This window comes from Pinus tabuliformis, chromosome 2_2 (assembly GCF_031772625.1).
Source record: "Pinus tabuliformis cultivar Carrire ecotype Pingquan chromosome 2_2, CPIR1, whole genome shotgun sequence".
NCBI lineage: Eukaryota > Viridiplantae > Streptophyta > Pinopsida > Pinales > Pinaceae > Pinus > Pinus tabuliformis.
Window position 1 is genome coordinate 904,060,251 of NC_142300.1, and position 27,256 is coordinate 904,087,506.

Sequence of the window (27,256 nt, forward strand, 5' to 3'; positions counted from 1 at the left end):
AGATATCGCACTCATGAGAAGGAGATAGCATCAGTCATCCACTATCCTCATGTGTGGAGGAATTATTTGATTGAGAGATCATTTATGGTCATGGAAGATAACATTGTAGTAAGTTGATTTACATCTCAACCCAGATTTCCAGCGAATTAGGCACATTGTAAGGAATTTGTAGTAGAGTTTTACATGAGCCTTGAGTATAGGCCACGGAATCTCAATGTTGTAGAAGATGCCTTGATTATAAAGGAAAAGTTGGTTGTGATTAAGGAATAAGGGAACCCACCTATGCCAGGACAGGGTTAGATTCAAATGATAGAAGAGTTGCAAAGGAATATTCGTGTATGGTTGGAGATAGACTCTATAGAGAAGAACATTATGAAGTAGCTAAAGGAAGGGAATACCAAGAGATTGTTGGGCATTGAGCCTAATTATCTTCTATATTCAAAGGTTTCAGCCAGATGTATACCCCAGGAAGACTGTACACCCTCCACGCGGGCGGCTGCGGGGGGGACTTTTCCCCCCCGCAGGGGTCTCGGGGGGCTAATCCCCCTCGGCTGGGGAGTCCGGGGGCCAGCGGTCCCCCGACGGGGGTTCGGGGGCAGCGCCCCCAAAGCTAAGAATAGATGTAAAATTGCCTTGTAAAATGTTGTAATTTCGTAGTCAATATGGGCCATTCTGTTGGGTTTGGAGCCTGATTATCTTCTGTTTTCAAAGGTATCACTACATTGGACCCCAGTTCGAAATGACGCAGCAATGCCACCCGTAAAATATTCACTGCAAGGGTTTTTTGCCCTAGAAGGCAACCCCTCACTATATATGAGAGAATTGTATTACTTTTATGTAGATCTGTATTATGAGTGAGAAAGAGAGAGGAGATTGAGAGCGAAAAGGGTGTTACAGTGGATTTGTTGTAGGTTGTATCTCTTTAGTTTCCTGGATAATATAAAAGGAAGGACTGGTTGTTTCTCCGTGGACGTAGCCCAAACTGGGCGAACCACGTATATTTGTGTCTCTCTTGTTTTATGTGTTTTCTGTGTTTATATTTCTGCAATATTTTATGTGTTCCATTGCTCTGTAATATATAATTTTCTAACAACTGGTATCAGAGCCGAAGGACTATTTGGCTAATAAACTCGTAGGAAAGAAGGGTTCTTGGTTCGAGTGGGAGCAATGGCAGAAGATGGTAAGTTTAGGGTCGAGAAATTTAATGGCCAAAACTTCTCGTTGTGGAAGATGCAAATGGAAGATTATCTGTATCAGAAAGATCTGTACCTACCATTGGGCGGGAAAACAAAGATGCCGATGGGTATGACAGATGAAGAAGGAACCTTCTGGATAGAAAGGCACTCAAAACAGTACGGTTGTTCCTCGCAGCATCGATCGCCTTCAACATTTGAAAGAAAACAACGATAAAGGGTTTGATTAAGGCGTTGGCGAAACTATATGAAAAACCCTCGGCCTCAAAAAAGGTATTTCTTATGAAACGATTATTTAATATGAAGATGTCGGAAGGTGGATCTGTTGCAGACCATTTAAATGATTTTAATACTGTTACAAGTCAGTTAAGTTCTATAGGGGTAAACTTTGATGATGAAGTTAGAGCTCTGTTATTCTTGTGCTCATTGCCAAAAAGCTGGAATGGTTTAGTAATGGCCATTAGTAACTCTGTTTCTGGATCTATTACTTTAAAGTTTGATGATGTTGTCGGTGCTATCCTTAGCAAGGAAATGCGATGGAAAAGCTCTGGTGAGACATTGGGTAATGCTTTAAGTGCAGAGTCTAGGGGAAGAAAAATGGAAAGAGGAAAGAGCTCAGGATATCGTAGTAAATCAAGGAAAGGCAAATCCAAGTCCAGATCAGGTATAGTGTGCTGGAAATGTGGAAAGAAAGGACACCTAAAGAAAGACTGTAGATCTCGGAAGGGAAAAGAAGGAGATGCATAACAAGAAAAAAATCATGAAGCAAATGTGATAGGTGAGGTGTTACAAGATGCTTTGATTCTTTCTTTCAAAAATATTACTAATTCCTGGGTGGTAGATTCAGGGTCCTCATTCCATGCCACACCTGATAAGAAATATTTTCATGACTATGTTCAAGGAGATTTTGGACAAGTCTGTTTGGGTGATGATAAACCCTGTAAAATTGTTGGAATGGGTAAGGTTCCTGTAAAACAGCAGAATGGAAACCAATGGCTACTAAAGGAGGTAAGGCATGTTCCGAATCTGAAGAGAAATCTGATTTCAACAGGGCAGTTAGGCGGTGAAGGTTGTGTGACAACTTTCACAGATAAAGCTTGGAAGGTCACCAAAGGAGCCTTGGTAATAGAAAAAGGAAAAAAGGTTGGTACATTATATTTATGCAATGGTATTTCTAACTCTATTAATGCTTTAACTTCCAAAGGAGCAGATGCAGCATTATGGCATCATAGGCTCGGACACATGAGTGAAAAGGGAAAGAAGATTCTTCACTCAAAGAATTTGTTGTCGGGTTTGAAGAATGTTGATTTGGACTTTTGTGAGAATTGAATTTATGGAAAACGGAAGAGAGTCAGATTTCTCATAGTTGGGAAAGAAAAGAAGAATGAAAAACTAGAGCTTGTGCATACAGATGTATGGGGACCTTCTCAGGTATCATCTCTTAGTGGCTCTCATTATTATGCTACTTTTATTGATGATGCAACTAGAAAAACTTGGATTTATTGTATTAGAAATAAATCTGATGTATTTGATACTTTCAAGAAATGGAAAGCTTTGGTTGAGATTGAGACATGAAAGAAATTGAAGTGTCTCAGATCAGACAATGGAGGTGAATATTGCAGCAAAGTGTTTGATAGGTACTGTTCAGAGCATGGAATTCATAGAGAGAAGACAGTTCCAAGAACACCACAAGAAAATGGTGTGTCAGAAAGGATGAACAGAACAATAATGGAGCGTGCAAGGTGCATGAGATTGCATGCAGGGTTTCCTTTACAATTTTGGGCAGATGCTGTAGATACTATTGTTTATCTAATAAACAGAGGGCCTTCAAGTTCCTTGGATGGTGGTGTTCCAGAGGAAGCATGGACAGGTAAAAAGGTAAACTACTCTTTTTTAAAGCCATTTGGTTGTGAGGCCTTTGTCCATATTAATAAAGAAAATAGAACAGAGCTTGAGGCAAAGTCAAAGAAATGTACCTTTATTGGATATGGTGTTAATGATTTTGGTTATCGTTTATATGATTACAAAAATCACAAAATCATTAGGAGCAGATATGTAAAAGAAACAGGAAAAAGAAAACAAGGAATACGCAGTTCTTGATGAAATCACTGAAAAGGTAAAGGTGCCTGAAAATAATAATAATCAACAACCACAACAATAGCAACCACAACAACAGAAACCACCACAACAGCAACAGGCACCCCAAACACCTAAAAGTGGTGTTATAAGATCTACCAGGATAAGTATACCCCCTGAATGATACTATCCTTCATTATATTAATTATTGTTGACTGATTCTGGTGAACCTGAATGTTATGAAGAAGCAATGTAGGTTGAAAGCAGGAAGAAGTAGGAGGTAGCCATGGAAGAAGAGATGGAATCCTTAATGCATAACCAAACTTGGGACTTAGTCAGGTTGCCTATAGGAAAAACTATATTGATGAATAAATGGGTTTACAGGCTGAAGGAAGAAGATGGAGGAAAACAAAGGTACAAAGCTAGACTTGTGGTGAAGGGGTTTGCACAGAAGAAAGGTATTGATTTTGATGAAATATTTTCTCCTGTTGTTAAAATGACTTCAATCAAAACTATTTTAAGTCTAGTAGCAGTTGAAGATTTGCATCTTGAGCAGTTAGATGTAAAGACAACCTTTCTCCATGGGGATTTGGAGGAAGAGATATATATGCTGCAGCCACAATGATATGAGGTGAAAGCAAAGGAGAAACTAGTGTGCAGGTTGAAGAAGAGCTTGTATGGCTTAAAACAGGTTCCAAGGTAGTGCTATCTAAAATTTGACAAGTTTATGTTTGAACAAGGTTATACTAGATGTCACTCTGACCATTGTGTTTATCTGAAAAAGCAAAATGATGGCAGCTATATTATATTGTTATTGTATGTGGATGACATGCTTGTTGCAGGGTCTAACATGCAAGAAATAAATGTGCTCAAAAGAAAATTGGAAAATTCATTTGCAATGAAGGATTTGGGAGTTGCAAAACAAATCCTTAGTATGAGAATAACTAGAGACAGGAAAAATCGCAAATTAACATTGTCTCAGAATGAGTACATAGAAAAGGTGTTGAAAACCAGTTAGTACACCTTTTTCTAGCCATTTCAAACTTAGTAAGGAAATGTGCCCAAAGACCCAAGAAGACATGGAATATATGTTTAAAGTTCCATATGCATCAGTAGTTGGAAGCTTAATGTATGCAATGGTCTACACAAGGCCTAATATTGCACATGCAGTGGGAGTTATAAGCAGGTACATGAACAATCCAGGAAAGGAACATTGGATGGCGGTGAAATGGATTCTTAGATATTTGAAAGGTACCACAAATAAAACATTATGCTTTGGCGTTTCAAACATTTCTCTACAGGGATATGTTGATGCAGATATGGCAAGTGATAGAGATAACAAGAGGAGCACTACAGGATATATATTTACTGTAGGTGGAATAGCTATCAGTTGGGTTTCAAAAATCCAAAGTGTTGTTGCACTTTCAACAATAGAAGCAGAGTATGTTGCTGCTATAGAGGCTAGTAAAGAAATGATTTGGTTACAAAGGTTTATGGGTGAATTGGGTAAGGAGCATGATGTGGGCACGTTATACGGTGATAGCCAAAGTGCCATTCATCTTGCAAAGAACTCAGCATTTCATTCCAGGACTAAACACATACAGGTCAAGTACCATTTCATACGATTAGTGTTGGAAGATGGAGAGTTGAAGCTGGAAAAGATACACACTAGCCAGAATCCTACAGATATGCTAACAAAATTTGTAACTAGGGAGAAACTGAGAATCTACTCAGTTTCAATTGGTCTTCAAGTATGATGAAGAAGATGAGAAATAGCCGGGTCCAAAGAGGAGTCATTGTCCAACAAATGAAGTAGTGGTGGAGTTGCGATAATCAGTCTCCAAGTGGGAGATTGTTGGGTGTGGAGCATGATTATCTTCTATTTTCAAAGGTATCGCCGCATTGGACCCCAGTTCGAAATGGGGTGGCAACACCGCCCGTAAAATATTCGCTGCAGGGGGGTCCGGGAGGGTGGCTGCGACCTTTGGGGAGCCCCCCCTAGCAGGGGGTTTCGGGGGCAGCACCCCTGAAGCTAAGAATAGATGTAAAATTGCCTTGTAAAAGTGTGTTAATTCCTAGTCAATCTGGGTCGTTCATTAGGCGGAGATCTGACGGTAGAAGTTATGTTTAATTTAGGGTTTTTCGCCTTAGAAGGCAACCCCTCACTATATATGAGGGAATTGTATTGCATCTATGTAGATCTGTATTCTGAGTGAGAAAGAGAGAGGAGATTGAGAGCGAAGAGGGTGTTACAGTGGATCTGTTGTAGGTTGTATCTCTTCAGTTTCCTGGATAATATAAAAGGAAGGACTAGTTGTTTCTCCATGGACGTAGCCCAAACTGGGTGAACCATGTATATCTGTGTCTCTCTTGTTTTATGTGTTTTTTGTGTTTATATTTCTGAAATATTTTATGTGTTCCATTGCTCTGTAATATATAATTTTCTAACACGTTCATTAGGTGGATTATTTGACGGTAGAAGTTATGTTTAATTTAGGGCTTTTTCCCCTAGAAGGTAACCCCTCACTATATATGATGGAATTGTATTACATCTATGTAGATCTGTATTCTGAGTGAGGAAGAGAGAGGAGATTGAGTGCGAAGAGGGTGTTACAGCAGATCTGTTGTAAGTTGTATCTCTTCAGTTTTCTGGATAATATAAAAAGAAGGACTGGCTGTTTCTCCGTGGATGTAGCCCAAACTGGGTGAACCACGTATATCTGTGTCTCTCTTGTTTTATGCGTTTTCTATGTTTATATTTCTGCAATATTTTATGTGTTCCATTGCTCTGTAATATATAATTTTCTAACAACTAGTATCAGAGCCGAAGGTCTATTTGGCTGATAAACTCGCAGGAGAGAAGGATTCTTGGTTCGAGTGGGAGCAATGGCGGAAGATGGTAGGTTTAGGGTCGAAAAATTTAACGGCCAAAACTACCAGCTGTGGAAGATGCAAATGGAAGATTATCTGTATCAGAGAGATCTGTACCTACCATTGAGCGGAAAGACAAAGAAGCCGATGAGTATGACAGACACAGAATGGAATATTCTCGACAGAAAGGCACTTGGAACAATACGACTGTGCCTAGCGGCGTCGATAGCGTTTAATATTTCAAAGGAAACGACAACAAAGGGTTTAATGTCGACATTGGCCAAAATATATGAAAAACCCTCAGCCTCAAATAAGGTATTTATTATGAAGCGTTTATTTAATATGAAGATGTCAGAAGGTGGATCTGTTGCTGATCATTTAAATGATTTTAATACAGTTACAAGTCAGTTAAGTTCTGTAGGGGTAAATTTTGATGATGAAGTTAGGGCTCTATTATTTTTGTGCTCATTTCCAGAAAGTTGGAATGGTTTAGTTATGGCCATTAGTAACTCTGTCTCTGGATCTAGTAATTTAAAGTTTGATAATGTTGTCGGTGCAATCCTTAGTGAGGAAATGCGATGGAAAAGCTCCAGTGAGACATCAGGTAATGCTTTGACTGCGGAGACCAGGGGAAGAAAAATGGAAAGAGGAAAGAGCCTAAGATATTGCAGTAAGTCAAGAAAAGGCATACCCAAGTCCAGATCGGGGATAGTGTGCTGGAAATGCGGGAATAAAGGACACTTGAAGAAATATTGCAAGTCTTGGAAGGGAAAAGAAGGAGACGCACAGCAAGAAACTAATCATGAAGCGAATGTAACAAGTGATGTGTTGCAAGATGCTTTGATTCTTTCATTAGAAAATATTATTGATGCCTGGGTGGTAGATTCAGGGGCCTCATTCCATGCCACACCTAATAAGAAACATTTTCATGATTATGTTCAAGGAGATTTTGGACGGGTTCGATTGGGTGATGATAAAACCCGTAAAATCGTTGGAATGGGTACAGTTTTCATAAAACATGTTTGGTCAATCTAGTGTGTCCTAAATTGCTACATTAATTATCAATCTGGGAGTCATAAACTGATGAAGTGTGGCGCACTATATGTGCAAGATAACCTTTTTCTTACTTTTTGTCATTTTTTATTTTTATGTTGTTTTTGGGGGTTTGTATCTTCGTTTATCTCCTAATGGAATTCCTATTCCTAAGTCTCTAGAAGGCAAGTATGCTTATAGATATTAAGGCAATTATGACCTCTATAATGGTTCCCAAAACTTAACACTTCAGAAAGTCTCAGAACATGCTAATGATGAAAGTAATGCTTGAACAAGAATGAAAGTGTGCTGCTATTCAAAACAAGTAAATAATGAACTGCTATTTCAAACAAGTAAATAATGAACTATTGATCATGAAACTATCATCTCTGCTACTGTCTAAATACAGAAAAATGATTTAAGCTACTGCACTCAAAGAAATTAGAAATTGCAGGGAAAGTAAAACTAAAGTCAAATTATACATTCATAATTCAATCCCTCGCCAGTAGTCCAGCTATGGATTTCGGAGGTAACCGACAATGATATGAGCAATTTAATATCTAATTGCAGAAAAGTAAAACCAAAATCAAATTACAAATTCATAATTCGATCCCTCGCCAGTAGTCTACCTATGGCTTTCGGAGTTAACCGTCAATGATATGAGCAATTTAATATCTAAGCTAACTAATAAAGCAAAGAAACAAAATTGAAATCAACAAAACAAACTGGAATTAAAAACTAGGAAAAGCAAAGTTAGCAGAGAATTAATCCCATGTCATTAGTCATTGTGAAAATTATATGCAGATGCCTGGGCTGCCTACTCTATCCTGAAACATAACATACATGCACTGATCAGTGTTATACAAAGCTGTAAAATCATGAACAGAAGTGGAATGTTAATACCATGACAATTGAAATATACACAGGTGAAATATATGCAATGGAAATAAGAAAATGATGCATAAAACTTTAAAGCAACAAGAGAAACGAAACCTCAGCGTACAGGGGCCCTCTGTACAACCTCGGTCAACAGGCTATCAGTCCAAGATTATGCTCACGCAATCATGTAGAAACAGAGTCTTCTTTCATAATTCAAAACACAGTTACAACAATACAACTAGTGTCACGGCACAGTGGGCTCTTAACAACAATATTACAAAAAAAAAAACTAAGACTATGGATTATAGAAACACGTTATTTATAACAAAGTTTACATAACTGTTTTCTTGTAGAACTGCGTGAACAGGGGACACGTGAAAGACAGCGTCCATGGATTTAGCGTACTAGTTGTCAAAAATATTAAATCTATCAACGGTGGCTGTTAGATTCTCATATGGGTCAATCTACAGGTGGCAACAGACTCCAGAGAGTTAGGAATGGCCACGCATCCTTCAGAATCCTTCGCGTGCTGGAAAGAAAAGTCTCGCTGCCGTAGGACTCTTACGTAGGACCACCATTTGACCATCGTTGACCACAACTTCCCTTGATGAATTCGGCTAAACCAATAGGACCTGATCCATGTCCAGGTCATTTCTAACTTTCCCATGTGGCTTGTTTTCCCTGGTGACACCTACAACATAGAGTTTAACAAAAACAGCTACGGAAAGTGACTGGATTCCGTAGCTACTGAGCAAAATCTAGTTCAAACAGCAAACACACAACATAGTTAGAAAACCACGTTAAATTCTCTTTTAGAATCAATATGCAATGATTTTGATGGCTTAGGAGGTCCAGGTGAGTGGAAAAAGTTCTAGGAAAGTGTGTAGGAGAGGTGTAATTTCAAAGCTCTACATACCCCCACTGTGAAGGTGTTGCATGTCCCCATTCAACCAAAAATTTGATCATCCTCCTTCAGTTCATGTGTTCTGAGACCTATGCCAATACATCCAGTCTTCTTTTCTTCTTCCTTGAGACCACTACCATCCTAGGCTTCCACATTAAGCACCTGAACTTGAGGTTGATGAGAGCCCTATTCAACCTTTTGTTCCTTTTGTTTTTCCTCTACCATAGCCCAAGATGCAACATAGTGTTGTTATGAATGATCTTATCCAATCTTTTTTTTTTCCTTCAATGTTTCATTTTCATTTTTAATATGTGTGTTTAAGACCTCCAACTCAAAAATTTCCTGCTTTAGTGATTGGATTTGAGCTTCTTGAGCTGTATTCGGTTGGGCAGATGAAGTGCCTGGATCTGTGGCCGTTTTCTCCAAGGATTCTATATAATCATACATTTCTTGCTGGTTCGGGTCTATCTTAGGTGTGGTCTTTCTTGGGCTGACCCCAAAATCCTGTTGAGAAGGACTGATCTCAAAATCTGGCCGAGAGGGACTCATGTCAAAATCTAGCTGAGAAATAGGAGTATGGTGTGGGCCATGGTCAGGAGAGATTGATGAAGGTTTCTCCGGTGTTTCCCCTCCTAAATCAATAAAGTGGGGCCCCTTAATTTGTATTTTCCTCAATTTCCCTCTAAGTCTGGAACTTCTTCTCAAATTTTGTGGGCTAGAACTCTGTTTTTCTTTGCCTTTCTTCTTTGCTCCAGCTAATTGTTCCTGAAGGTAGACTAGTCTTTTAGATAGTATTTGGTGGTCCTCTTCTGAGGAAGGTTCTTGGTTTTGATGGACAACCTCAACATTTCTTTTCCCTTTGGATTTTCTTGGCTTCTTACCCTCAATCTTTTCCTTCCTACTTTCAGACAGTTTTTCTCTCCTACTAGTTTCTTCAACTATAGGAGTGTCCTGAATTCTATCACTTGTTTTCTTTCTTCTGCTTGTTCTTGATGTGCTACTTTCAGGGGTTTCTTGTGGGTATTCAAAGAAATTTCTAACCAAAAACTGCTCCCAGGTATCCTTTTTTTCTTTTAAATGTTTTTCTATCAAAATCTTCACAAGGCCGTGATGATACAAATGGGGTTCTACGTCCCCCAAATTCTTTTGGACGGTGGTGGACATTTTCTTCGGGCTATTTAGCAAGAAATATGGCAAATTAATAGTTTGGTTTTCCAGAAAATTTATCAGCAGCCGGGTGTAGTACATATACATTGAGCCGAATCATCCGTCACATGTGATGAATTTCTGTATTATTAATAGTAAACTAGCCCATTTTTCTTGTAAAGAAGAGACATGGATTCCTCGATTAAAGATAGTTACGTCCATACCTGGATTTCGTAGGATAACCCTCCATGCTTTCTCGTCAAATCTCTTATTTTTGAACCACCGTTCTCCCTCCTACGAGAGTTCGGTTGCAACTGCTATGGACGCTTCTGTGACTGAGATTTTAAGGTCTCCAACCTCTGCTTCTACACCATCAAAGGACCTCACAAAAGTCTTCGTAACCTCCTGTTGTAGCCTCTCAATTTCTGAATAAATCGTAACCATCGGGCCTTTCTTAGCATACTTTTCACTTGCGGATACCCTTCCATAAATTTGGGCCCTTCCGGCTTTGCTCTCAACAAAAGACCCATTCTTCTCTTCTGTCTTAATCACATCTGCATGGGTATTGGATGAACGGAGGTGAGACGGTTGGGTTAGCGGAAAATGGACAAGCTTTATGGAGAAGAATCAGTGACTGTAAATGGAAAACAATGGACAGATAGAGGAAGTGAGTTCACAGAGCGGAGCAGAGGTTTATGTGAATAGGGTAGGAATGCAAACGCGATTTCAATAGAACAGTAGGGGAGTAAAGTGAGCCCGGCAGAATTTTAAACTGGATGGCTACGAAATAGACATAAACATGCTCAAGAAATGGCTGCGGAATTTGTGCGACGGAGAAGAGCCGTGATCAAATCAACCACGTCTACATTATTACAGATGGAGTGTCAAAGTATAGCCAAACACAGGTTAAATCCAAAACCTTGATCATGAGGTCGTTTGAAAATAAATGCAAGGGTTATGGAGGAATCATACGAAGATTGTGGAACGGTTATGGAGCTATCAACGTCAATCATTGCATATAATGGAGCAGTGGTTTCAAAACTATATAAAATGTGCTCTAAATGCTATTTGAAATAAATCTTACCCATACCTTGGAATTTTCTCCACTTTTCGTCCATTAAACTTTGATCAGCTACTCCTTGTTGATGCTTTTAGGTGCTTCATATCCAAGGTTAATTTTAGGGGCGAATAATCGCCCAAAGGCGAAATTTAAGGCTTTTTATATTTTAATGGGGCGAATTTTTAATTAAAATAATAATAAAAAAAATTATATAATTAGCCCATATTTTATTTAAAAATTAATTTATTTTTTTATTTTAGCCCAGGGCGGATAAACTAACCGAATCGTATTTGATCAAAATCGCCCCATTTTGATATTTGCGGAATCGTATTTGATCAAAATCGCCCCCATTTTGATATTTGCTCTTGGTTTGGGAGAGCAAAATGGCCATTTTTGATTTACAGTTTGGGTTTTCTGGTTTGGGAGTGGTTTGTGAGGGTCGATTTGGTCCCGGGAGTGGTTTGTGAGGGTCGATTTGGTCATGGGATGTTAGATTTGTTTTGAAATGGAGGGCGGAGCTTAATTTGTTTTCAAATGGAGGGCGGCTCCCTGTTTTGACGGATTCAGCCCGCTGTTTTGGTGTATATGGCTCCCTGGGTCCCTGTATAAAAATGGTTTTGAAATAGGTTTTTTCATCCTAGTTCACAAATCTAGCAGCAGCAGTTTCGGTGGGATATTCTTGCATTTTCAGATTTCAATCCGCTTATTCTTCTCTGGTTTCGGTATCCATTGTTTCTTGGATTTGAACGGCTCATGCCACTGCAGCAGCAACAACAACAGTCGGTACTTGACCGAATTGTTGGCTGAGCGCGAGAAATTAGGCCCCTTTATTCTCATGTTCGTGTAAAAGGTATATTAACTCTGCTGATATTCAAGCATGGGATAAGTAGCCATGATCTGCTTACTCTTTTTATGATTGTCTGTGTCCTCCCTTTTGTTGTGTTGTTGAGCTGGAAAGTTATCAGTACTTACCCTAAATATTACAGCATTTGGATGTTTGCAGTCTGCCAGTATCCCAAGATGAATATTGTGATGGAGAAGGCAACTTCTTGCTTCTGATTCCCATGTATTGTTCGTGTTGGAAAGATCTAGGCAATGATTGTTGTATTGTTCATATTTTTCATTCAGCTTGATCTCGATACAATTGTCTCAAATGTCTTTTATGGTGAGAGGGAGCGTCATAGTCATGTTGCCAAGTATGGGCTGGTTCATAGGGTTGAGTGGGGGAATTGGGTGTTTTCTTGCCTGAGTCATGGGTCAGTTAGCACTATTTATATCAAATGTGGCCTGAATGCTGTTTGAAACTGGAGATACTGATGACCTCAATGATGTGAAAAATTGGAGATACCGTATAGCCTCAATGGTGTTTGTAATCAAAATCTGGATTGAACACAGTGTCTGTATAGACTGTAGTTCAAGTTTTGTATAGACCTTTTGAAAAGTTTTCGAGGCAAGAAATCTGTTGTATTAATATTGTCTGATTTGTAATAGAGAAACTGCTATGAGGTGCTTTGGACTACTTGGGAATGAATTTTTGTCTCAAATGTCGATAGTCTGTACTGTGGTAGACAATAAGATGATTTCTTTTCTCAGAGATTGCAATTGCTTTCCAGAAGATGGGGTATACATGTTCATGGTACTTCTTTCGACATCAAGTTGATAAACCTTCCCTTAGACTTGAGTTTTGTTTGGTTCTTGTTCGTTGGGTGATGATAAAAAATGTAATATTCATTTGTATTTGTTGATTTTATACTCATGGAACTTGTTTCTTATTGTACTCAGTTCTTTTGATGCAAGAAAGAACAACAGACTAGTTTGAGCTTGAGGTACTTGAAGCGGCAGCAGCTCTCTTCTCAAGCGGTATGTGTTCTAGTTCTCAAGTGTAATATGAGTAAATTTAGAATGTACTGCCGTTTGACAATACTTGTAAGCACTTTGAAGCAAATGTGGCCTGAATGCTGTTTGAAACTGGAGATACTGATGACCTCAATGATGTGAAAAATTGGAGATACCGTATGGCCTCAATGGTGTTTGTAATCAAAATCTGGATTGAACACAGTGTCTGTATAGACTGTAGTTCAAGTTTTGTATAGACCTTTTGAAAAGTTTTCATAAGAGGTACTTGAAGCGGCAGCAGCTCTCTTCTCAAGCGGTATGTGTTCTAGTTCTCAAGTGTAATATGAGTAAATTTAGAATGTACTACCTTAGTTGTCATTTCATCATCCAACAACAACTCTAATGTGTTCAAAAAGCTTGGCTACCTCCACCATCGTTGCCCGATGAGAGATAATCCTTCTCCCTTCTCCTCTTCATTTGGTTATCCTTTGCCATCATACTAGAATACAATCTCCTCCACAATTGTAGTCTTCATCTCAAGGACTTCACATGACAAATGAGTCTCTCTTTGTGGTTAATTGTACTATACCTTGGGTGCCAACATTCATAATTCTTGTTGTTGAACCAAGCTCTCCAGTTGCAGCAATAAGCTCGACACCTTTGTCTTATTGATTGCATTCTTTGAACAATGTTACTCAAGCCAATCCTTAAACCTTGGATTGATCAACCGATCTCTAAAGAACATTGCATCATGATGTTCTTCATCCCCTCTTCTACAATTTCTCTCTTATAGATGCATTCTTTGATTGTTCAAGGCCTCCTCCTTAATGACATTTGAGGGATAATTTTGCCTCCTTCCTTGTCTTAACATAAACTTGGTTTTGTTATCCATCTTTCACATGGTTGCTAGGATCCATGGTCACTTCTAAAAATTGCTTGCAAGGTTATCTTGGCTTCATTATGCATTGTTTTTTCCTTTTGGAAACTCATCCTTCCTTGAGGATTGTCTAGCATCTACTACCTCAATTTGGATTTCTTGTATCAATTTAGTGCTCTCGTTCTCCTTTTGGACCAGTTGTCCATTCTCCTCACATGCAAAGCATGCATTCACATAAAATTCACCAATTTTAAAAATAAAAGGTTACCTGGCCTCCTCTGATGCCTCCAACATCAAATTTTGTCTTCCTTCCATGCTTTAGGAAGGTACTCCTTCTCTTTCTTCTATTCTTATGACAACTATGAATGATTGTCCCTCTTGAAAATCCTTATCATCTGCATCTATACACATAGCATCAGTATCATAATCACCAAGCTCTTTAGCCCCATATGGTATATATGTTACGAGCACTTCTAGCTAACCTCCCATGAGACTTTCATTTATTGTCTCATCGACATCCTCTTTGTGTAGCTCCCTCTACTGTTATGATGCTTTTTCCACCATATCTTCTATCAACAAATCCATATGTTGATTTGAACTCTTTATGCAGTCCATGAGACTCTCTGATAGTCTCTCTTCAACATCTTCCTCATCATCAAGGACTATTCCCTGCTCTGGTTCAAAATAGTGAACTAATTCAACTTTAGGCTCAACAGGTGCTTCATCTTCCTCCCTAGCTTTCTAGCTTTAGGGGGCTTCCTCTTAAAATCTTTTTTCTGACAAGTAATTTGGTCTTCTTCCTTATGTCCCATCTCTACCTTTGGTATTCTCTTTCAAGCCTCATTTTGACTATGTTGAATCTCTCCTTCAACTCATAAATCTCCTTTTCAATTTCTTCTTTACTCATGCCATTTTCCTTGGCATGCTTCTCCCTTTTGTTATGGCCTCTCTTTGAATTATGTCCATCAGTAGCCATCTTCTTTCCTCCTTTCTTGTGAGCTTTCTCTTGCTCATTGTGAGCTACACTCAAGCCCCTTTAACAATTCTTCTCCATCACTTGTTACCCAATATCTCACCCACTTCACCTCAACCTAGGCTTTTGGTATTCCTCTGGTTCCCTCCTCTGGAACCCACTTGAGCATGCTCTGGTCTTCTATGGCTTCTACACTTTTCGCACCTTTTGAGAACTCCACTTGTTCTCTTCTCTTTGAGGACCTCAGCTAGAAACCTTCTATGTTTTGTTTTGTAGCCTATTTGTCGTAAGTTTCTTGACATACACTTTAAGAACTTTATTGGTCCTCTGTTACCACTCCTTCTACTATTACCACTGTAAGGATTAACTCCTTGTATACATTTAAAAAAAATACAAACCAGTTACCTACTAGTTCCTTAACCTCTGAGGTCTCAATATCTCAGTTCTTCCTAGCTCTACACTTGGTTGGTACTTCTTTAATATGCTCCAATCCTGTATTCCGTTCTCAATCTCTTTCTCTCCTCACTTTTTTTCTTAGGTTCCTCTTGCCCAAAATTTTCTTGGTTTCTTTGTCTCAACTTTGATGTCTCTTCTTCACGAGCAATCTTATAAATCTTTTTGGTTCACTGCAGAAACCTCCTCAATCACTTGTCAATCCCCAAGAGCATCAATATTGCTCTAGTACCACTTAATGCATACCTTTTGGCTACTCTCATATTTCCATCATTCAACGTAGTCCATCTCATTCATTCACCTTCCCATTTTTGGCTCTTCCGGTCCCTTTTTCTAGCAGCCTTAACTGTGGAACCTTACGTTATGACCCACTAGTCAATTGCTCTATTCCTTTGACCTTTGACATAACAAACAATCTTGATTTTCCCAGATTTTCCACAAGTTCTTTCTCACAGTGACTATACTCGCCCCTGTCTTGCGTTCTAAACCTCCCTACTACCTTCAACACAACTACCCTTAATAAATATCTTCACATAACCCACTTAGTTGTTCTAGGTCACTAGACAGTTCTCAACCTCCTTAGTTGAAGATTTGTTCCCACTGTGCCTTGAAACCTCACAGAATCTGCTTAAAGTGTGTAATAATTCTCCCATGCCAAACTTGAAGTCAACACACACACCTATCTCCTGGTATTTGAAAGCACTCAATCTCAATAATAAAGGTGCTTAGGCCTAACTTTACTCATATTACACTTGAGGTACTTGAAGCGGCAGCAACTCTCTTCTCAAGAGGTATGTGTTCTAGTTCTCAAGTGTAATATGAGTAAATTTAGAATGTACTGTCGTTTGACAATACTTGTAAGCACTTTGAAGCAAATGTGGCCTGAATGCTGTTTGAAACTGGAGATACTGATGACCTCAATGATGTGAAAAATTGGAGATACCGTATGGCCTCAATGGTGTTTGTAATCAAAATCTGGATTGAACACAGTGTCTGTATAGACTGTTGTATAGACTGTAGTCTAATTATGTATAGACTGTTGGTCTTAAGAGCATGCAATCATTGATCAAGCCATCATGACCCATGGCAGCTTTGAAGGGATAAAAGGAAGACGTGTTGAAGCCAATGCTGCCATTGGAGTTTGACTCTTGAATATCATGGAGATTAAGAAGAATTATGTTCCATGCTCAAGGTTAATTACATTAACGGTTTATGTGCTTACTCTACAAATGAATTTGAACAAGTTTTTCATGGAAACCTTTCGAAAAGAGAAAAAAGACCTTGCATTATAGTTTATTGGTGGATTCCTATATTTTCTTGGTTGTTGTTACATGTTGACTATTGGAAGATCTGTTTATATTACTGAGAATCTTTCACCTGAAAATGGAGCAGTAAAGGACATATTAACTGTTATACGCTTTTGATTTTTCTGCCTTTGAGAACCTTGTGAGTTGTATGTCATTGAAGGGTGACTTGGTTTGAATAGTTAGCTTTGGAGAGCAGTTAGAGGAAGAAATAACTCAAACCCAAACTCAACAATGGAATTTTTATCAATGTGTCCATTCCAATAGATTATTATTCTAAATCTGGATGATGTGGCAACAATAATTATATATTTTTTGGAATGTACCTCAGTGAATGATCACCTTTTGTAATATTTTAAGTGCCGCTACATAGAGATGTTATTTCTATGCTTAATTAATTGCATTGATGTGCCATAGAGCAATGCAATGCATATGGATACTTGAAGTCTTGGAATTGCATAGCAGCATTTGCTTGATTCCTTGGTAGCTGTTTGAAGATCCTAACCAAACTGATGTTTCTTTCAGAATTGTGGTTCTTTGTCATAGTAGTATAGTACGTTGTTCCTGAGATTACCTTTGGTTCTGTTCTGAGATCTGTAGAGAATTGTTGAGCAAGGGGGAGGATAGCTTCATCTTAATTTTAAAGCATCCCTCTACCCAACATTAAGCTTGATGGGAAGAATTATCCTATCTTCAAGTGAAGGGTGCTAAACATATAATTGAAGAATTGATTGTTAAGACTTGTGGAGGGTAAGAAGACAAATTGCACTGTTGCTAAAGAATTAGTAAAGCTTTTGGCGCACAATGAAGATGTGCAGTACATTATAAGTTTTACTATTGCAGATCATATTGGTCCTCAAATTAGAAGTTTCATTAGTTCTTGTAAGATTTGGACTAGGATTCTCTAACAAAACAAGGATTCTCTATTCTAGGAAATGACTGTATGCATTTTAAATGATTGGTTGTGTATATCACTGTTTATACGATACGTATTCAGGATGTGCAAGATCAATTTGGAGCAGTTGATGATAGGATTGATCCTAAAGTTCGTAGTGCCACTGTTCCAATGGTTGAAAAAAATGTTTCAGCCATTTGTGACCAGTGTGAATGCCACTGATAAAGTGGCTAACTTTCTTGGTGGAATGTTACTGCAGAAAGAACATTGCTGGAACAGATTCACTTAAAAGAGTGTATACCGAGCACTTACACTGAAATCACTAAGAAGAAAGGGAAGAAGTCTGCATAGAAAATTTTAAAGGAAACTTCACAAAAAACCCTTGAAAAATGATGTTGTATCAAGCAGGGCCATTATTGCAGAGATTGTGTCAAGGCCCATTACCACAGTAAATATATATTATTTAGAACTATGTTGTAATTTTTGCCAAGGTTCATGTTTAGGTTCAACTATCACTGGCTACCCTATTCTGGAAGAGCTTTTGCTCTCCTGAAGACATCTTGATCTAACTCTTCATTCTTTGTTTTCACCTCCATAAAAAATCTGTAGTGGATTCATAAATTTTCCTTTTATTGTGACAGACTATTTTATGTGGTATTGTTGGCATACCTCCTTCAAATGGTGTTATTCCTGAATCTCCAATGCACATGAAAGGCTTAGCTACCCTCAAACATCAGGTACTAATATATTGGAATTATCAATTGCAGCTTCTCAGGGAAAAGACACAATTCAGACATTTTATAGACGAGTAACTTACAAGTACTTTTGTTACAGTTGGTGCTTAGCAAGTTAGTGACAACAATCTGGAAAAGTATGCAGAAAAATTCAACCTTAGGGCAATTATACAGAAACATGCAAGAAGCCTATGAGCAAATGCAGACCCCAATGGTTTATCAGCCTCCACCTGCCTTGGTAATGGTCTTATTTTTGAGTTTGGGTGTTTCATTTTATCTAATTTTCCTCTCCCTTTATTTATTTGTCTTGTCATGTCCCAACCATTTATGCAGGCACTTAAGGAATTGAAAGAGTCCACAATTCAGTTGGCCGCAAGTACTGGGAATATGGATGCCCCAGTTGATGAATCAATTTTTAATGTTGACAAGGACGTGGATGACCTGCTTCTTGTTGAGGTGAAAGAACAGCAATTGAGTAATTTGCTGCAATCTCTGATGGTGGTTGGTTGCCTTGTAGTAATGCCCATCATTAGAAAGATCCCAGCTTCTATGCTTTGGGGTTACTTTGCCTTCATGGCCATAGAGAGTTTGCCAGGAAATCAATTTTGGGAAAGGCTATTGTTTCTTTTCACTGCTCCAAGCCGTAGATACAAGTATGAACTTTATTCAAACTATAATGTGATTGAATTTAATGCTTGTAATATAGTTTTCAAAGCTGATCAATGTTGAACTGATGGTTACAGAGAACTTTAGGAGTATCATGCTACATTTCTTGAAATGGTGCCTTTCAAGACAATTGCCACTTTCACCATTTTCCAGACATGTTATTTGTTGGCATGTTTTGGTATCACATGGGTGCCTATAGATGGTGTTCTCTTCCCACTACTAATCATGTTGTAACTTGTTAGTCCCAGCGAGGCAGTATATCCTTCCCAAGTTTTTCAAAGGAGCACATCTTCAAGAATTGGATGCAGCAGAGTATGAAGAAGCCCCTGGAATGCCATGCAATATAACAGTGAGTGCAAGACACATATCAAACAAATTTTAAAAATATTACTCAATTCTATTTCATAAGCCCTGCAACATGAACAATAATAAATTGAACTGTAACATATATTGATTGCAGGAAGCTGGAATTCAGGGGTTCGGACTAGGAAGCATGGGAACAGGTGCAAATGATGGCAAAGTTTTGGATGAGATGATTACATGAAGTCGCGGTGAGGTCAAACACACATATAGTCCACGGATAACTAGCTTGAGTGATTGCACACCAATTCATGGATCCGAGTCTGCATTAAGTCCCCAAGTTGCAGAAGCTAAACAAATATATAGCCCCCGTATAAGTGAGATCAGACAGACACATAGCCCTCACAGAGGGGAAAAGCATTCGGGCATTCCCCTGGTTAGTCAAGGAAAAAATATGAGTCCAAGTGCATTTGGTTTGAGGCCACATAAACCAACTTCCAATTAGGTGTTTGGAGTATAAATCCTCGGCTAGTAATCTTTCCCTTGAGTGAGCATATCTTATGTTTAATAGTACATATTTTGTTGGCTTATCATTATTTAATCATTGTGCCATAAATCACTCAGTTGTATTTGGTGTGTCTTCACAAAGAACCTCTGTCCATCTCAGAGGACAGGGTAGACCATATAGTGCGTGTAAAAAAATGTAATGGAAGTCAAGCTTGAAGTATTTCTGTTTTCTTGAAGCATGAAATCTATTATGTCAGTCTTGTGGTTTTGTAGACCCCATGGTATTAAAGGGTCCTGTGAGTGGTTTGAGCTTCATAGAAAGTCATCCTTATTCTACCAGTTGGATCATAACCACAAAGTTTGCAGCCTTTAATGTTTCATTGAAATAAAAAATGTGGAAATTAAACTTGACAAATGAAAAGGAAATGGTAAGGCTTACAATATTAGAACTTCTGTAAATGTTTTCCCTTGGTTAGTTTTTAAAGGTAATGGCTAAACCAGCAATTACCTTTAAAAAGATCCAATTCATTTCTCAGAGTGGTGCAAGTATTGCACTAGGCCCTCTTTATTTTGCATGGCCACATTTTTGTTCAGGCTAAAGTTGGATTTTTTATCTTCTTTTTTTGGTTTTTTCTTTCTTCTTGTTAACCCGTAACAGGGTTTCTGCAATAGAAGAGGGGTTGTGTATTCTTCCTGACCAGTTGGCCATTGCGGTGGCACATTGATGACAACCAATCTATGTTCTGAAGGACACAATTACATTATATACCACCTCTTAGCCATTTCTGTAGATCAAAGTGCCAGACATTATGCACAGATTGAAGTCAAGGACCATGTAGGCTGGTGCCACTTGTTCGAGATTCAACTCTTGGGAAGAACACCATTTCCAAGGTCCTCCAAACTTGTAAGCAGCGGCCTACAGTTCAACTCTTCATTTAGTTGAACAACATTGTTGGTGGACCATCCTTAGCATTAACCATTTTCTTACAGTGAGCTACTTGGTTCTTGATATTCCTGACAAGTAGAGCTACCCTTACTAGCACTCAACTGTGTAAAGCGCCTTTTCCAATTTTTCCTGAATCACTGCCATGTTAACTCTGTCCATTGAAGGAATGCATGCAGAAGTTTTTATATCCTTTGTTTTATGTTAAAGTGTTTGGATCAAACAGTAAACATGCAGGTATCCTCCTTTTTTTGTTAAGGGCTTTGTAGTCCCTCATACCCTAGTCTACCCAGATTGTGGAACATGTAGTTTAAGGGGTTAATTACTCTGCCTAGTGAGGCATTTTGTTGGCAACAAAGCTTGAGGTTTGGCAGTCTCAGACTTCAGTCATACATTTTAATAGAAAAATAGAGAGGCAGCATAATGTTTCAACATTAATAGAATTCTAGTTTCCAATGAAAAGTGTTGAACAAAGAAAGCATTAAACATTCATAGCACAATTTGCCGAATATAAACTTGCCAACTTAACAAAGATTCAAATAGGTGAGATGAGATGATGAAGAGATATTCTAAAAATGTACATACACTGGCCATACAAAGAAAGTAGGAGAGAGAATAGGAGAATTATATTAAGATTTTCAGAATGAATGTACAGAAGATTCGATGCCTATATCTATGTGCCATCCTCTTACATATTGAAGAATCAATTATGATTGAACTACATAAATAGTAATAGGTTAACAATAATATATGTATGACCAATAACATAAGAGATTATATATGAATGACTAGAATAAAACGCTGAAATAAACTAAATACAAACTGTCAATATCCAATTAACATAAAATGATATCATGAGTAGAATTTTTTTTATACGGATAGAGAGAAATGCTATCCTCTTCAAGTAACAAGTAGCCCCTATTTTATCCTAAGATAACAGCTATAATTCAAATCATGTTTTGCTAGATTCAATACCCTAGATTTAGAAATAAATGACTAAATACTACAAGGAAATAGCATTACCCCATAAGCTTTTTCAGATGCAACAATATGCTCCTTTTGTGGTTCATTGTTGGCTCCTTCATCCACTATATCATGTTACATACAGGCACTCTTGCTAGCTCATGTTGAGATGGAAATATATATTTTTCATGACAGTAAAACATTTAGATAATGGAAATAAAGAATATGTGCATTCAAGTTAAATCAGATTTATCTTGAATGGTTGGGAAGATTTGTTATTATCTTTAATAATTTAAGTCTTGTAAAACAAATTCAAAAGGAATAATTTAAGTCTTGTAAAGCAACAAACTTGAAGAAAAACAAAGAATATGAAGCCATATACAAGGAATATGAAGCCTGTGTGTTATGTTAATTTATCAGCAGTTTTATGCTCTGCAGTATAATCTGTGAGAAAATTGGCTACAATATTCAACAGACAGGACATTATGAGTTTCTCAATTTGTGCTATTATATGCTATGGATTTTCTAACCGATATCTTGAAAACGCGGTCTGCACTTGCCATCTATGCCTGAGTTCTGCAGCGGTTTGTTACTTTGAAGCCATGCCTAATGTCATATTGTTTGTTGCAACTTTAATGTAGACAGCTAATCCAGGAAGGCATTGGGTCATTCATAGAGGATGCTTAGGCATGATTCCAGGCTTTTGAAAATAATTGTGATTTCCATCACTAGTCATAGAACTTGATAGAAAGTTGGGATATTCATGAGTGTGAATTTATGTTTGTGTGTTTACATACTTTCTTATGAATTAACTAATGCTCAGTAGCAGTAGACATTGGACAAGTATATTTGTATACTTCTGTTTTAAACTGAAACAAATCCAGGGCTAAAAGGAATGGATTGATTGCACTAGTCATCCTTCTATAACTTTCCAACATAGGCTGGAGTAAATAGATTGTAATTTGGGTAATTTTTCTAACTGCAAACAGGAACATACTTGTGTATTGGCAGGGAAGCTATGATGGCCATTATGTCAGGCCAGGTGATCGCACTCCCTTGATCGTGAGCACGATTGTGATCAAGATGGAAGACTTCATAGTCTAGATTGATTGTTTAGCAGTGATAGTTAGTGGGCTCATTAACAAAAGCTTCTATTTCACTAATCCTTTTTATAGAGTTGTCAGATTCAATTTCCAAAGGTTTTAAGTACACTATAGAGTTGAGTTCTGAGAGAGTTGTGATTCACAGTGTTAAGTATAGCAGCTATGACACTTGAATGAAGACAAGCATAATAGAGGTATCAGACTCTGTTATAAGCTTACCTACATATTATAAGGGACTTGGTTGGTTTTTTTATAATTTTATAGACAAGTTCCATGTCGTGGAAATGTGAAAAAAAATAGTGATATTGCCACCATGTGGTTCTTATCATATATGGTTTTATACTTCTTCAAAAAATTCTCTAAGAGTTCACAATGCTAAAATTCACTAGGACTTTACAAAGTTTTATTATTTAGTGAAAGACTTGCCAAGTTCTTACAAGATTTTATAATTGAGTAAAATATTCGCCATGCCTGGTGAGAGATTCGCCAGAAAATTATATATACATATTATATTATTGATAAAATCGCCTTCCATTTTTCCTATATACCATGGAGATTCGCCCAATTATTATATTTATAAATTTGGGGGGGGTTCTTAAATCTTCCTATTTAAATTGTCAAAGAGATGTTAGAAGTTTGAAGAGTGGAGATGCTATTTTAGTGAAGTTTTCTATAAATCTTCTATAGTATCCAGTAAATCCCAGAAAACTTCTAACATCTCTTTGACAATTTGGAATAGGCAATTTGGAGATGACTTCAACTTTTGATCTATCAACTTTAATCCCATCCCTTGAAATATGATATCCTAAAACAATACCTTCAGTAAACATCATAAAGCATTTTTCATGGCTTAATGAAAGGTTTGTCTCTTTACATCTTATAATTACTTTTTCCAAATTTTCTAATGCTTCTTCAAACGAGTCACCATAAACTGTAAAATCATCCATATAAACCTCTACACAATCATGGATTAGATCAGAAAAAATTCCTAGTACTGCTCTTTGGAATGTTGCGGGTGCATTACATAATCCAAAAGGAAGCACTCAGTAAGCAAAAGTTCCCCATGGACAGGGAAATGTGGTCTTATCCTGATCTTCAGGGGCTACATAAATTTGATTATAACCACTAAAACCATCCAGAAATGAAAAGTACTTTTTGCCTGCTAATGTATCTAATACTTGATCGATAAAGGGCAAAGGAAAGTGATCCTTCAAGGTTTCTTTATTCAATTCCCTGTAATCAATGCATACCCTCCATTTACCATTCTTTTTAGGTATTATAACCAAAGTAGAAACCCATCGGCTATCTGAAATTGGATAAATGAAGTTTACATTGAGTAGTTTTTGGAGCTCTTCTTTCACTATCTCCCTAAGATTTGGATTCATCCTTCTCTGAGGTTGTCTGATTGGTCTATTGTTTTCCTCGATATAGATGTGATGGATGCAAGTCTTAGGGTCAATACCTTTCATATCAGTATACTCCCATGCAAATGCAGTAGAATGTTTTTGCAAGATTTTGGTTAGCTCTTCCTGTTATGACTTTTCCAAATTTTTGTTGATATTCAATGCTTTACCTGGAAAAATCTCAATGGTAGAACTACCAAACTCTTCCATAGAGTAAATAGACATTTGTCTTGATGATAACTACTCAATATCAGAATTCAACTGAAATTGTGTGTGGTCATATTCTGAAGATGTTTCAAAGTTTTCTAATGTGTTCAGAATTTGACTATCTTCACTAACTTCAGAAATTGTAAAGACAGGTTGTATAGTGTCCTCATCATCGACCCATTCATTGTCTCCTACTTCTGTAATTGCTTTTGTTGGAGGATACAAATTGAATTTCTTTGTTGAACTACCATCATAAATGTACATATCCCCAGATCTACAACTAATGAAAGCATCAGCTGTGGCTAGCCAAGGTCTTCCTAATATGAGTGGATGTCCTCCTAAATTACTCTTAGGAGTCAAAATCATGAAATCTACTAGATATTCCCAAGAATCTAAGGAGACTGAAATATCTTCTAATACACCATATGGTTTGATTATTGATCTATCTGCAAGTTGTAGTAAAGTTGGTGTAAAGAGAAGATTAGGAAGTTTGAGTTGTTCCATAGTCTGCCTACTCATAATGTTGATAGCAGCCCCTAAGTCAATCAAAGTATTTGGAATTTCTACCCCATATATATGTGTCTTGACAATTGGACTACCTGGATCCACATATTTCTGCATGGTAATCTTTCACATCATGATATCTGCAATTTTTCCTACCAGGTGGATTCTTCTTGTGTCTCTTGGTTTCCTTCCTGGTCTTTTAAGACTCAACTCCTTTATTGTTTTTGCTAGAATAGGAATCTCTCTAATGGCTTGTAGCAAGGGAATCTTGATATAGACATTCTTTAATTCATCTAGGAAGTCATAATCAGGCAACAAGATTTATTTTTCCACCCCTTTGTCAATTTGTAATCTTTCAGGGAAAGGAGGTGTGGATGAAGATGCAGGTTGCTCAACCATAGGAGTTGTGGGGGTTGACTCTTTTTCTTTTTCTTTTTGAAGGATTGGGTTTTGAAGAGATCCTTCCTCAAAACCTTTATTGGCTTTAAGAGAATTCTCCTCATAGGTATCTTGCTCTTGAACATCTATAAAAGGTTTCTCTAAAACTCTACCAGACCTGAGCTGTACATCATTGAGAGGAACAGTCATATAGGTAGGAAATTGTTGTCCTTCTATCATGTAAGCATTCTGAGGAGTTTTGCTGTTGGGATTTGGCATTGGCTGGGCTGGTAGTTGATTTGGATTTTGTTGGAATGGAAGCAAGAGTTGAGGATTTGGATTTTGTTGAGAAGGTTGTTGTTGTGGAAATGGTAATGAAAGTTGTGGGTTTTGGTTTGGAATTGGTGGATTTTGTTGATTTGGAAAAGATGGAGGATATTGGTAGAATTGAGCAAATATCCCATAAGGATTTTGCATCCCTTGTACCCATGATTGATATGGATTTTGAGATTGGTGCCAAGGATGTTGCCAAGAATTCCAATTTGGCGGGAGCTGAAAGTTCATATGATTGTTAAATCCTTGCTTTTGTTGTCCTTGCCAAGGTCTTCTTGAGACAAAACAAAGGGATTCTACTGAATTTGGATCTTCTTGAAAGACAGCTTTGAGCCCAGGAATTGAAGGACAATCCTTGGTCTCATGATTCTCTGAGCAAATCACACAAGTTTCTACAACTTTTGAATCCAAGGGACATTCCCTTAAAGCATGTTTCTTTCTACATTTTGGACAAAAGATGGCTAAGGCTTCAGCTTCTGCTTTCTGCTTGTTTTGTATTTTAAGGGTGTCTAGTTATTCACTAAGGCTCCCTAACATATCAGTTTTGAATTCATCAAGCATATTGCCAATTTCTTCCCTGCTTACTGAACTAGTTGCAAATTTGTTTGCTCTAATCAGAGAAGGATCTCTAGGCCCTTTTGTAGTTTTAGATTTTCCCCTTGAGAGATGGACACATAGTTCTGCTATGTCACGAAGTGGAAGTTGGGAAATATCTCCCTTCCCAATCATGTTTAAAATGTCTATCCATTCATCTCTAATGGCTTTTAATAGAAGGGCTTTCAAGGTTTCCTCATCTAAATTACTCATTTTTGCTCTCTTTAATTTGTATTGAAATATTTCAAGTAAGTCCTCCAAGTTTTCATCTTCTTTTTGCATCATCTTGAATACCTCATCCTTATGATTGGTGGGCATACAATAATCTAGGTACCTATCCAAAAATGTTTGTTTCATATCATTCCAAGTCCTAATAGACTGAGTGACTAATCCCATGAACCATTTCAAAGCAGTTCCTTTCAATGTTGAAGGAAACAGTTTGAGTTTTTGAGAGTCTTCCATATAGTCATAGGTTCGGCATAAGACTTCAAACTCAAATAGAAATGTTTCGGGATCCTCACTTCTCAACCCATGAAAGTTTGGGAGGACAGATGGTGAAATGTTTTTCATTGTCGTATGAGTTTCGTCATCGGCTATAGGGAATCCAAATGAATTATCTCCATCCCTATTTCCCCCATTGTTACCTCTGCCTCCTCCATTATTTCCTCCTCCTCTACCTCTACCTCCACCCCCTCTTCCAAATCCATATACTACTTCCTCTGTCATGATAGTTTCTTCAGAGTTCTCAGGGTCCTCTGGTTCTTCTATTAATGGCGAACGAGGAAGGATTTCTCCCTCCTCTTCTTCAGGTGATTCTACTTCTTTGATTACAATGTGTTCCCCTGTAGAAGTGAAGAAAGGTTCTTCTCCTAGATCAGATTTAGTAGATAGTGTGGGAGAGTCTCCTAATTCAGCTGATGCCCCTTGAATTCCAGGAATCCTAAGGCTGGGAGTGTGAGTTGGAGATGATGGAGCTGTATCTTGTTTATGCCTTGAAGTAGCTGGAGTTGTGAAAATCGAACTTTTGGCCCTCGTTATAAACCTTCCCCTAAAATCTCTTTCTCTATGCATGTCATTTTTTTATTGTTTTTCAAGTCGGGCTAATAATTCTCTTTATGATCT

The 27,256-nt window shown here is 37.8% G+C and overlaps 1 long non-coding RNA gene across 1 annotated transcript; it reads left to right on the forward strand.

The window, feature by feature from the left end:
• Nucleotides 1-12,932: 12,932 nt before the first annotated feature.
• Nucleotides 12,933-18,466, forward strand: LOC149195935 (uncharacterized). Its single transcript, XR_016255197.1, has 3 exons — nt 12,933-13,021; nt 18,141-18,236; nt 18,334-18,466. It is a non-coding gene; the product is annotated as an uncharacterized LOC149195935 (long non-coding RNA).
• Nucleotides 18,467-27,256: the final 8,790 nt, after the last annotated feature.